A 13,783-nucleotide genomic window follows, 5' to 3' on the forward strand; every position below is an offset into this window, starting at 1 on the left:
TGATGTGCTCTACTTTTTTATCGGTTGATGTATTATTTTATATTTCTGAAGACAATTTTTGATTTTGATGTTTATTTGATTAAATAAAGTCCCTAATTTCCCTAAAGCCAAATTTTAGTCCTTTTTTCCTTCCCTCCCTTATCTTATTAGCAAAGGATGGGAAGTTGAAGTGGATTTGGCGGAAGAGGGGACGCATAGGAGGGGTAAATATCCTCTTTCTGGGTGTCCCCTTCTCCGTTGATTAAAGGTAGGCAACGCATCTGCATTTGCGGATGTCTACGGGCAACGGTCGCCTCGCTATTTCGGCGAATTTAGGTTGCCGTTTACTCGTTTGCCACCTTTTGATATAAAAAACCCATAATTTAGTTGTTATTATTTGCTAATCAGAAATTTCATTTCATCGGCCTTTCTAATCTTTAGTTATCTACTAGCTTTTACACGCGACTCCGTCCGCGCGGAATAAAAAAATAGAAAACGGGGTAAAATTATCCTATGTCCGTTTCCTGGTTCTAAGCTACCTGCCCACCAATTTTCAGTCAAATCGATTCAGCCGTTCTTAAGTTATAAATAGTGTAACTAACACGACTTTCTTTTATATATATATAGATTTGATTTAAAAATTATCTTGATATCTGAGCCTGTCTAATATAAAGGTAAGCAGTAGTTAAATTAACAGTTCTTATTTTGATAATTACTAAAATACATTCCCTATATAACAATATCCTTTACTTAAATATAAATGTATACAGTAATAATGTATACAATTATACACGTACGTGTATACATCATAACAATATCCCACTCGCGTCAGAGCGCGCTCAACATAACAAAGGTAACATATCTTTATCCTGATGAACATGATTTATGTTTGCATAAAAACATCGTTCCGTGTTCACTTTCCGTCAGCAACGTTAGAAGTGGCAAAAGGATTATAAAATGGTTGCCAGATATTTTATTACGTAGATTGGTATATTTAATGGCAACTACTTCAGCGTTGAGAATAAAAAAGACACCAACAGCAAGTAAATAACAATTTAGATTATTGAGTTTCAATTTAAAACTAAAAACCTTTTTGTACTAATGTGTATTTCAATGTTTGAGATTGAATGTGAATGGCTATAAAGGTAGATGAGGACCGAAGAAAGTATGGATAGATTGTGTGAAAGAGGATATGCGTAAGAAGGGGTTGAATTCAGATAAGACGGCTGATAGAGATGTATGGAGGAGTAGTACATACTGTGCCGACCCTCCATAGAGATAAGGGCAGTTTGATGGCAATTCATCGCCCTGATAGCGGTTTCAGAAACTTTAATTACTGAGACACATTAAATGATTTTTGTTTCCATACATTTGTACAAACCTGACACTTTAATATGTCAACTGCGTCATAAACTAGAAAAAAAGTTAACTACGGTATAATTTTATCATTTGCCAAAGCAATGTGTAAGTTAAACAAGTTTATCTTAGGATACAAAAGGCTTGATAAATAAATGAAATTCTTCAAAAATAACTTTATAAATCATCATAATTTCATCTCTACATTCATTTTCAAATCAATTTTCACCCTATTGAGATTCGTGATAGGGGTCCCTTGAATAATTCAAAAGAAATGAATCACTTAGTCCCATAGCTGTTTATTTTCTTATCTTCAAACAAAATTTAATTTATTGTACGCGTGTATTTTATTACTTTATTTTCTTCCTTTTTGATGTCGGATCAAGTTATAACAGCTTTAGCTCGTAATTTAGAAAGCTTTCTACAGTAACATAATCAAATACTTTCAAGATGAATTTTTTTTAATATCTTATATATAAAGGATGGAAAGGGGAAGGTAATGTGTATTAGAAAGGGAAATCATTTTCCTCTGACAGATAACCTTTTAATTTGTTGGAAATGTGTATGGACAGCGCTCATTACTTTAATGAAATTAGTCTGCTTGTTCATTTTCCAGCTTGTGTTAGGAAACAAAATTATTAAGACGTAATATTCTAAGCGTCTTACGTATATTGAATGAAAAATGTAATCATATCAATCCTATGTTCGCACGTGTGCATACAAATCACATTACGGAGAAAACGGAAAGAAATACGAAAAGGGCTTTCGGAGTTTGTTAAGACATTTTTTGTTATGTCAAAGAATTTTCGCGTGTGTAAATACACGTTTATAAATTCCTTATTAGATTTGTTGATTGTTTTTACTTTTTCTTTTTCTAATTTTAAAATAAACATCTTAAAGATAAATTATAATAAAAGGTGATGACAAAGAAAAATGGTTTTAATTACGATGTAGATAAGGTTTATTAAGATAAAAGAACACGATCAAAATTCTGAATTTTTTATTGCCTATGAATATATTATTAAACCTATTATAGGGTACGAATTAAAAACACCCGCACAAAATCACATTAGGATCTTTCTGATTCACTTAGGTAAACTAGAGATAGTAAAATGTGTTTATACGGATACTTAGTGTAAGTCGTGTGTACACATCGCGCGCTACACGATACTCGTGACGCAAAGATATAATAGTTACAAAGATTTATGTTACCCTGTGTACGAAGAGTTTAAGTTTTAACACTGCGTTTCCCAACCGCCGTAAAAAGCTTTATTATAATTTGTTACACAAACTTTTAGTTAAATGAATAGTTTCTTAACCATTAACTTGTACAACATTGTTGATAAATATTTCGGTAAGTATGTATGGTTAATTATTAAATTCAGTGAAGAATACGGAGCGATAATGGTTAAATTATATATGACGGAGAATTATTAAATTTAAAAATAGAGTTGATTCTTAAAATAATATAGATAAATTATGGTTTATTAAGATACTATTTTTGTCTTTTTAATTTTAAATTTCATCACGAATATGTCATCAAATTAAAATGTAAAAAACACCTTACCGTCTTCTTTTTTAGCTATATTTGATAATAAATATAGCTATTTACATAAAGAGGTAATAAATTTTAAACATTACCGCCATAAAAATGATAAATTGAGTTGTAACATTTCATAGCACCACATTGCCCTTGTATCTTTTGATCCTGCAGATATTGTGTGGTAAACGCCATTTCTCTGTATTTAATATTTTTAATATCTAATTCAATACCTTTATCAGAAGCAAATTCATTACTCTTTAAGTGAGGCATTTTAATATTATAAACTAGCTTTTACCCGCGACTCCGTCCGCGCGGAATAAAAAATAGAAAACGGGGTAAAAATTATCCTATGTCCGTTTCCTGGTTCTAAGCTACCTGCACACCAATTTTCAATTCTTGAGTTATACTCGTAAATGGTGTAACTAACACAACTTTTTTTTATATATTATATATATAGATAGATGAATTAAGAATGACACGACAAAGTTGAGTGAAGTGAGTAAAAAAAGTGTAGTCATTCAAAATATAACTTGAATCTAATGACATTATTAATACAGAAATAAATAATGAAACGTATTAATTATTTTAATTTTCTCCAAATGTTTGTTTCAATTGTTTTTTTTTCAATATATAAAAAAATATATATGATTTATTTGAATTGATTTTGTTAATGTTGAATTAAAAAGGTTATTAAGATTTAATATTCAACGAAGTAGGTGGTAATGTGTAGACTAAAATACTCGTGTGTATAAACAGCTAACGTTATTTCATATTTATCAACTTCCGATGTTCTGTCGGTTTATTTATATCTGCTTTCTGTAGCTTTCGTCCGAACAAGTTCGAAATACTCAAGTAAAATGTAACTTATTAATAATCTAATATATAAAATTCTCGTGTAGCGGTGTTAGTGGTTAAACTCCTCCGAAACGGCTTGACCGATTCTCATGAAATTTTGTGAGCATATATACTGATACATACTGTCCTACATCCAGTAGGTCTGAGAATCAGCCAACATCTATTTTTCATAACCCCCCCCCCCCACCCCATTTTTTTTTTTTTTAACTGCGCGCGGACGGAGTCGCGGGCGACAGCTAGTCTAATATATAAATTCTCGTGTCGTGGTATTTGTGGTTAAACTCCTCCGAAACGGCTTGACCGATTCTCATGAAATATTGTGAGCATATTCAGTAGGTCTGAGAATCGGATATATATTTTTCATACCCCCCTCCATTTAGTTTTTTTTAACTGCGTGCGGACGGAGTCGCGGGCGACAGCTAGTATATAGATAATATTCTGTCATGTCTATCATACTTTGAGAAAAAAAATATGTCTTTTTTATGTGAGTTTTGTAGAGTCACAATTAGACAGCTTTGTTATCCGACAACGTAATTTAGAACAGTGTAATGTGACTTCAATAAAATAAATGATACCCTTCAACAAAGTTTACGATAAGGGTACAATTAAACACATATGTAAATGAACAACATCCCTAAATATCAAACTACGCAACATTTGCCAAACCTCTGGAAATTTATGACAGCCTGGTCTTTTATGGATGTGTTTGTAGGTCAAGTAGGCTAACTTACAAGTTATTGCAAAAGCTTGTAATTAATTTTCATACGAAAGTTTGTGTTAATTTGTCGCTCCACTGGGTTCCAAGGACCTTTGCCAAATGTTGAATTGGAGCAAACTGTCCCCAATGACTACGCCGGATGATAGATGTTTTATGTCTTTAACTTTTTCTTTTGAAAGACAAACGTACTGACCGGAATTTGCGTTACTTTTTTTTAAAAACGACTACGATTAATATAACTTTAACTGTTATGGATAAAAATAAAATTTATCACCCTTGCCATCACCAAGTTTATTCAAATAGTCTCAAGTTCGAATGCTAAAAAAACTTACCAACCACCACATTGTTTTAATTTTAATACAGTAAAATAAATTATAATTTCATAAAGCGTATTGATGTAAAAAAAAACTCTCTTACGCTTTTACCGACGGATGTCTTCATTTGATTACGAAAATTGATGTAAAAAGGAAAGACATCGTACAAACCAGATTATACTCTCTTAAGTGCAAAATTCAGAATACTTTATTTATTTTATCTCAACAAAATTTCAAAAGAAATAAATTTAAACGACATCATCGTCTCCCACTGACGGGCTCAGAGCCTACCCTAGGTCGGGGGTGACTTGGACAAAGCCAACTAAGCTGGCCTAGAGGGGGTTGGTTGACTTCACACATGTTATTGAATTTCTTCTCAGACATGTACAGCTTGCATCACTTCACCGTAAGAACATCGTATACATGTACATATGTAAATGGCAATTGAAAAACACATTGTTACATGTCGGGATTCGAACCCAGGATCTGCAGATTACAAGTCAAGTGCTAACCTCTGAGCCACCGACGCTCTCTATACGAATATACAAAAGACATGCAATTGATAAAACGTTGATTTCGTTAACCTAACATTTAATATTTCTAGGTATTCTGACGCCCTGGGCGAGATATCTACGGTTATGAGAGACTGTGTAATTCGCAGATCTGTGACGCGACATTCTGTCCAGCGCCCTGGGCGATCGCACAACAGCGCCCTACTCAAACGCCACCCCTGCTTGTCATCTTTTAATTAATTTGTTTAGCATTATTATGTTGTTAATGAAATTCAAAATACAAAAGGCGTTATATTCAGGGTTTGAATAGAATTGCCGCACTCAGAGCCATTGTTTCAGTTTATTACAAAAAATATAACGCTTTTATATTTTTGATACTGGCTGCCATTTATAAAATGTAGATTTTTATTGTATACAATTTATTCAATGGAATTTGTTAAGTTTATCATATAAATCTATATATATATAAAAGAAAGTCGTGTTAGTTACACTATTTATAACTCAAGAACGGCTGAATCGATTTGACTGAAAATTGGTGGGCAGGTAGCTTAGAATCAGGAAACGGACATAGAATCATTTTTACCCCGTTTTCTATTTTTTATTTCGCGCGGACGGAGTCGCGGGTAAAGGCTAGTATAATATATAATTTTAGTAAATAGAAACAGCTTTAATCTTACGCAACAAGATAATGGGTCGATAAACCAATTTAGATTTTGGCCAAACTATGTATTACAACTCACAGAGTTTATGTTACGTCTATTATTTTATTAAAAGAATACATCACTCTTATTTTATTGTTATATTTATTCTATTAGTTATTCTATCTTAATATTATCTCTTTATAATACTAGTTATTTGTGCCTTTCGTTCCTCGGATGACTATCAATATTGTACCCACATTAACAAAAACTCACCATTACTTCCGATTAATAATTAATAAGGAAATAATTATTTCTGAACTAGCTATTGCTCGCGACTTCAATCAGATGGAACTAAATATTAATATGTTTGTTCAGTTCGCAAAATCTGGTAAAAAAAACTAATATAAACTTGCATACATCAGCTATCTTTCAATAAAAGTCCTGTGAAAGTCGGACAAACATAGATTTGTGGATAGACAAATAGACAGACAGACAAAATTTTGTTTTAAGTAACGCTGATACATTATGTGCATGCAATATGAAAATTTTGTTTTGATGTACAGGCAGACACTCTTATTTTATTTATTTATATCTATATATGACACATGTTTTATATTTTTTGAATATTGGTGAAAGTAAGATTAGATTCGTTAAAACTGTAGCTTTATACTAGTTTGGAAAGCTTTCAAATCCGCAACTCTAACATTGAAAAGCTTTTTAGTTTCACCTTGAAGTGTGCGTGAGAAAAACTTTAACATCTGGTGCGTTTCGATCGCAACTACGAACATTACATTGCTAGTCGATTGAATAGTTACAAAAGCTGAAAACATTCTCTCGAGCATTTTATGTTTTTGCACAGATACGGAAATCAAGAAACGACCTCAAACCATTATTGCTTACCAGCGGTATTTTTCATCAATTTAGTTCAAATCCGATTTGAAGATCTCAATAGTAATCATAAAATATTTGTCTATTGTAAATCGATCGTATAATTTTATACTCCTAAATATATTTGATGCAAAGTAATCAAAGTAATTTTAGGATCTATCTTGATTACGTTCATTTATAATACCTACTCTGTTTTTAAACTGAAACATTTGATTTAAACTTTTGGCAAACAAGGCTTTCATAAGCGTAAATGACGGTTAACAGTTTCCAATTGAATTTTCAAATACGGTGCGGCCCAAACCTTTCACGGACGGACGAACGGGATGAAATCTAATTTCTATATGAAAGCATGCAAATTTAAATGACTAAACGGTGACCAACGGACTTGGTAAAGGATTTTAATTTATGCCTGAAATGTTTTTTTCTAAAAAAAAGGTGTTATATATAAATTATGTATTTATCTGTGATACTGCAAAATTCTACTCCATAATTTATTACTATACAAGAAGGCGCGATTATTGTTAGATAGATATTGGACTGGTGAGACGATACAGATAGTCACAGAATGCGTGCACCAAGACTCAGTACTCTGTTCCTTTCTGTGATGGTTTTTCTTGATGTAGTAAATAAAACGTTTAACATTCAAAAACGCTAGACTAACTGGCATTTTATTGCTTTATCATTGGTCAAACCAAAATTCTAAAGTGGCCTCCGGAGAAATACGATGACCTCGATATCTCTCACAATAGCAAATGTTTCGTAATTTTACAACAAATATTTTGAAACTCAGAATAGTTTTCACACCTGGCATCTAAACAGCGTATCTACATTAAGGTTTACATATAACCGTTGAACTCCACTGCAGTGACAATTGTATTAACACATATTGTCATGAAACGCCAGCAACAATTGTTGTAATAATGAGCCAGCTACCCCAGTGCAATACTACGATCACACAGAAGACAGGCGTCAAGTGGAAGCAAGTTTCTTCTCACAAGAAAAGGGTGGGAAGGGAAAGTATATTTGACGTTAGCATGGAAGCATGTTAAGGGGAAATGTTCTCTTTCTGTGCGTCCCCTCCTCTGTCGATTAAAGGTAGACAACGCAACAGCAATTGTGAATGTTTATGAGGAGCGGTCGCTACGCTATTTTGGCGAAATCAATTAAAAAAAATAGTATTAAGACAACTGTAACTGTTGTCGAAATATACAGTAAAAAATATAGCTCATCTTTATTGCCATCGAGATATTCGACATAAATTCTCATATGAAAGTTAACGTTCAAGTTTTATGTAGATAGTTATTTAATGTCGTAAAAAGAGAAATCTTTATCCCAAGCGATGTAGACTGTATCAAAGAAAGTTTTGGTTCGCTGAAAGGGAATAAAATTGAAGTTTTGTTCGCGACATAAAATGAAGCATTTTAGCATAATGTATTCGTCTTGCTGAGAGCCGCGAGCGGTGTGCCGAGTGCCATTACCGCGATATTTATAAATATTGAATTGAGATATAGTGTTATCGTTTCTCATGCTAATGTCTAAGTACATTTCTTATCGTATCAACTTACACGCAGACACCATTCGATGAAACCTACTACAGACCTCATTTTATGCGTCCCTTCATCTGTTGATGAAAGGTTAGCAACGCATCTGCAATTGCGGATATCTATGGGCGGCGGTAACTTTGCTATTTCAGCGAATTCAGATGGCCGCTAGCTCGTTTACCAACTCATGATATGAAAAAAAATTTTTTGTTTTCTCGACAAAGTTGCGGGCCAAAGTTAATTCAGACATATAAATGGACAGTATTATGCCCAATGACCCAATTTATTTTAGAGGTAAGGAGTTTTCAATTATTTTATATTATAAAGTCTCAAAAAAGTTTAAATAACTTTTTAAACTTATTCGATTGTACTACTGTCTTATGATAAGTAGAAAATATCTTAGAAGTAAAGTGATTCTTATTCAATGTTTTTGAAAGCAACATTCCTACACAAATCAACCGTAGGTAAACGCTGACAAATTTTGTCATCTCCTAGCTGTAATAAAATTTAAAAAGCAAAGCTGTGCTTGAATACGAGGTATGTTCCCACGCATTCAAACGCATGTTTTTGTAAGGAATTTAACATGCGTTCATGTTATGTTATTTTATATTCAACATAAAAAGGGAATTGAACATTAAAACAATCTCTCAGCAACGCAATTTAACTATGTCTTTAGTAATTTAAAAAAAATCATCCTCTGGGTAATTCATTTTTAAATTCTAAGCGATTTAGTAGATAAAGTAAGAAATATATTTTTATTATTTTAGTACCAGTATGTGGCTAAGGTTTGATCAATCATAATTTAATGTAGTCCGAGGGAGGTACAAAACATGTGGTTGATCTATCGTGCAATAACTTAAAAAACTATATGTAAATTTAAACGATTGTATTTATAACCCCTGAGTTAATACGATAAACCTATAAGCACCACACTATGGTATCGCTCGTGTATTGTAATCAAAGCATAATCCTTTGTCCCAGGTCAAGATGGGATTAGACGCGTCCGGGGAATCCTAACAAAGCTTTTGTATGCGATGGCACATCTACCACTGTAGCTGGCAATGTTATTCTTGTTTCCTTTGCTCTGTGGTTTATCAGGCTTTATAGTTAATAATATTGGTAAATTACGGGTTGTGTCCTGTACTGAATAAATGCTAAATTAGTCGACAGAGATCTAAAAATTGTTTGTTCTAATAAAACAACACATTTATCACCAAATTACTCCATTTTCCTGCAAGAGTAGAGTGAATAGGCATCTACAAAGCTAGCGCGTACCATCTTTAGACCACATTTTCAGCTCATCGGGTGAGATCGTGGTCAAGCGCTAACTTTTTCAATATAAAAAAAAAATATGTGTATATAAAAGTGGGTTTTATATATACGAGTCCAAGAAAAAGCATTTATTTATATTAGTTGCCAAAATTAGATGAGAAAGTTTAAAAGTTTACTTAAGTAAAGTTTAAGTAGAGCTTTATTGAAGTGTTTATTGAGAGCAAAGCGAAGCTGTTTACTGAGACACACTTTGCGGTTTAATCTTGTTGAGTATGACTTAGTGCAAAACCTCTTGAGTGGTAAATTTTAAATTAGTGCTTTTTTATTCAATTCTATTATATTCTAATATTCATTAATTCTATTTTAATTAAATTAGTTTCTATGATAATATAATCTTTTATTTGTAAGAAGTTAATTTAATAATAATATATTATTAATAATAATAATAATAACATAATAAATTCTTATAAATAAAAGATTTCATTAAAAGAATAGAATTAATGAATATTAGAATATAATAAAATAAAATAAAATAATTGTTTTATGCCACACAAAATAGTACTCACTAAGTAACATCCAACGAATTTTTTTATGTATAGACTAGTGGTCGCCCGCGACTTCGTGAAATAAAAAAGCCCATAATATGCCTGTATCCATCAGTTAGCTTCCCGTCAAAGTTCCGTCAAATCGGCCCATCCGTTTCGGAGATTACATGGAACAAACGTGGATTTGCGTACAGACGGATAAAAATTTTAATAATTGGTTTTTCATTATCAGCTACGCAAACACATCATGTGCACAAAGTACGATTTTTTTTTCAGAATTTCGTTACATATAGACATCTCTAATTTTGCTATATATATATATATATATATATATATATATATATATATATATATATATATATAGATCAAATATAATTTAATTTTTTCAAAGTTTGATGGCTTCTCAGAAGTTTCCTATCCACACTTTAAACTCGGTATCTTCAAAAGTAATTTATTGCCGCGTAAAGTTTAAATTAAATTTCGTAAAATTATAAAAAGTACGAAATATAATCCCACTTAGCACACGAGCGCAAAACTTTACATTTACTTCCTTTCCTTACTTAAACACTTTCATTACGGACATAATTATTTTTTTTTGGCCGCCAACTCGTTCTCCCCTGGCGTGGTTGGGCCAAAGACTTTTTTAATCTTTTTTTTTCATAAAATCAATTTTTTTTTCAATATTTTTATCAATATTTTTTTCTAAAGTTTTTTTAAGGTTTTATGAAACACTAAATATTTAAAAACAGCCAGTAATTAAAGAGCTTTTAGATAGAGTCGTATTCATTTGCAGTTGTCTACTTTAAATAAAACAAATATAATATTTGAACTTCTTGTACGCCTTGAAATGTTAAAGAAAAAAAAAACGATTAGAGTATTCAAATTATAGCTTCACTTTTTTTTACAGTGCAGAATAGCACCTATAGTAATATTCCTAGACGAAAGATTTGATAAAAAATATGTTCAGTAAAATTAGCCTTTAATTTGTCAAACAATTTACATCTCAACAGTTAGTAAAAGTAGACTTTAATTCAGTCGAGACTTCATAATTGTAGCATTTCAATTATAATCATTAATGGTTTGTAGACGATTTCAAATTGTTGCCACAAGCACCCTTAGGGATAATTATTGAAGGCTTAACGAGGGATTTCGGCCTTTTCTAGGACCACTTGTATTTTATTCGCATTTAATGACATTTATACGTAACAGTATTTTACTTTTACGAAATTGCTTAGATTTCTTACTTTAAATACGAAAATACAGCATGATTTTAATATTTTAGTGTTGATATTAAAGGAAATCCACTATTTATTTTATTAGAATGATTCGAAAAAATTGACAGTCATTTCTAATTTTTTTTCTAAATGTTATTTTCTTCACAATTTTGATAATATAAAAGTGGAAAGTAAGCTTCCGCTGCGACTCAATTAAATCAGCAGACAGACTCCATCTACTGACTTATACAGAATTGATTCGTATTATTTTTGTAATAACTTGCCCCTTCTTGCAATAGACAGTTATATTTTGTACGAGAAAGAGAGAAAGAGAGAGAGCAATCAAATATTTTCTCGTTCGATATCCAACATAATGAAACATAATAAAATAAAATTGATTTTGCAGTATCAAAAGATCAAGAAAGGATGGGAAGGGGAAGTGGATTTTGCGGAAGAGGGGACGCATAGGAAGCAGAAATATCCTCTTTCTGTGCGTTCCCTTCTCCGTTAATTAAAGGTAGGCAACTCATCTGCATTTGCGGATATCTGTGGGCGACGGTCGCCTCTCTATTGCGGCGAATCCAGGTGGCCGTTTGCTCGTTTGCCACCTTATAATATAAAAAAAAGTAAGTAGCCAAAAGTAAAATCAATCAATTCATTTTTTTGAATATACTAACACAGAATTTTATTTAGTTCAGAATTAGCGTCCTACAATGCCTAGACAAATTCACGAAATTCACAATATTTCTTATTTTCACAAAGGAAAACGATTATAATCACTCTCTTGCGTTAGTGTATTGTTTTCTTTACGTCCCATTTGATTATATTCGTGTTTCCTTTGTCATATAAAGGACCTTTTCACAGGGGGAATGGCTTTCCCCTAATACTGTCGCACGCTCAACAAAAACGTGAAAAATAATGTTCGTAAAAATGTTACGGTATTAAAATTACAAGTAAAAACAGCAATATAAAATGATAAGTGTGAAAAGGGACGTAATTAATTAGAGACGATGACCTGATGCGCAAAACACTTGAATGTGAAAACTATAGGGACAGAACATGGAGAAGGTAACAAAGGAGCAATCTGAATTCGCTAAAATATCGAAGGAATCGCTATCCATAGACACATTTTAACTTCTCTTTAAAACATGTTATGCCTCCTCGACAACAACAGGCAACACTGGTAACTTAGACCGTTATTTCCTAAGAGAGACTGAAGTAAAAGACATAAACTTTCTGTAAATAGTAGCCTTGTTAGGAACTAGCCGAAATAGATGTCTGCTGCCAAGCACTACTAATTGTACGTCCTTTGAATGGTCTCGTATACTTTTGAAGCTTGAGACATATTATTTTATACATAACAGTGCTAAAAAGAAAGTCATTTTGAAATATAAAGTTATTGATACGGCAGGATTATTTTACGAACGTTTAGGAACATGTTTTTACAGATTTAGATAGAATAGATTTCTATATTAATATTCTTTTATTAAATAAATGTTCTTTCCTAGAAATAATATAGTGTTAAGACCCACTAGGATTCGATTCAATATTCATTTAATGACGAGCCTCATAACCACTGTGCTATCGCTAAACAATGAATTAAAATGGTAATTTTTTTATAAAAATTACTCTTAAACACAACATAATATAAAAAGGTCAACTTAGATAATAAATCCATATGAAATTTGAAATTGAATATTTTTTAAAATAATAAAATGAAAGTCCCTCAAATGATTACTATTAATATGAACGTTATTTTAGAATTACGTTTAATTAATATAAATCCAAGACATTTTTTCTTCGAAATGAAATATAAATTCCATATTATTAAAATAACATTAATATGCGATGTTTTATTACAAATATTATTTAAAAAAAAATTATACTTCTGAGGATAATTAATGTTTTAAAAAATTGTACAAAAAATTTACTTACCCGGTGAACAACAGTAATCCGTATTTAATCACTACACTGCACAGTGCAACACGCAAATTCAGGTGAAATTCAGCTGAAAGACACTGAAACGCGGCCCTCCAATGCCGCGCCGACCCGGACTGAGCGAGCTCACCATTGGACATAGATTATGAACAATTTCGAGGTGAAATATAGACGCGCCTCCTCGAACATTGAAGTCTCGTTGACTCGTATTTGTTGGTTAATAATTATTATAACAAGCAATGTTAGATTAAACTGTTTTAATTTGTGTTAAACATAAGAAAACTTAATACTTACTAAGATTTTGATAGATTACAATTTGTTTTGTCAATATACGAAAAAGAAAAAACTTATTAGTAAATTAATATAAATATCCTATACTACTTTACTGCTGCAAACCTATTAACTCTTTTATTCACAAAAAAAAATTAATGGATCAAAATATTTATTAATAATATTATTTTCTAGTT

General features: G+C 31.7%; 1 protein-coding gene across 1 annotated transcript in view; it reads right to left on the reverse strand.

Moving 5' to 3' along the window:
* The window catches only part of LOC106708451 (neuroglobin), a 50,788-nt gene extending 37,369 nt beyond the window's left edge, over positions 1-13,419 (reverse strand). Inside the window, exon 1 of the mRNA XM_014499971.2 lies at positions 13,314-13,419. The gene's annotated coding sequence lies outside the window, so the exon portion shown is untranslated. The remainder of the gene's footprint in view (positions 1-13,313) is intronic.
* Positions 13,420-13,783: the final 364 nt, after the last annotated feature.

The sequence above is a fragment of the Papilio machaon genome, chromosome 14 (assembly GCF_912999745.1).
Source record: "Papilio machaon chromosome 14, ilPapMach1.1, whole genome shotgun sequence".
NCBI lineage: Eukaryota > Metazoa > Arthropoda > Insecta > Lepidoptera > Papilionidae > Papilio > Papilio machaon.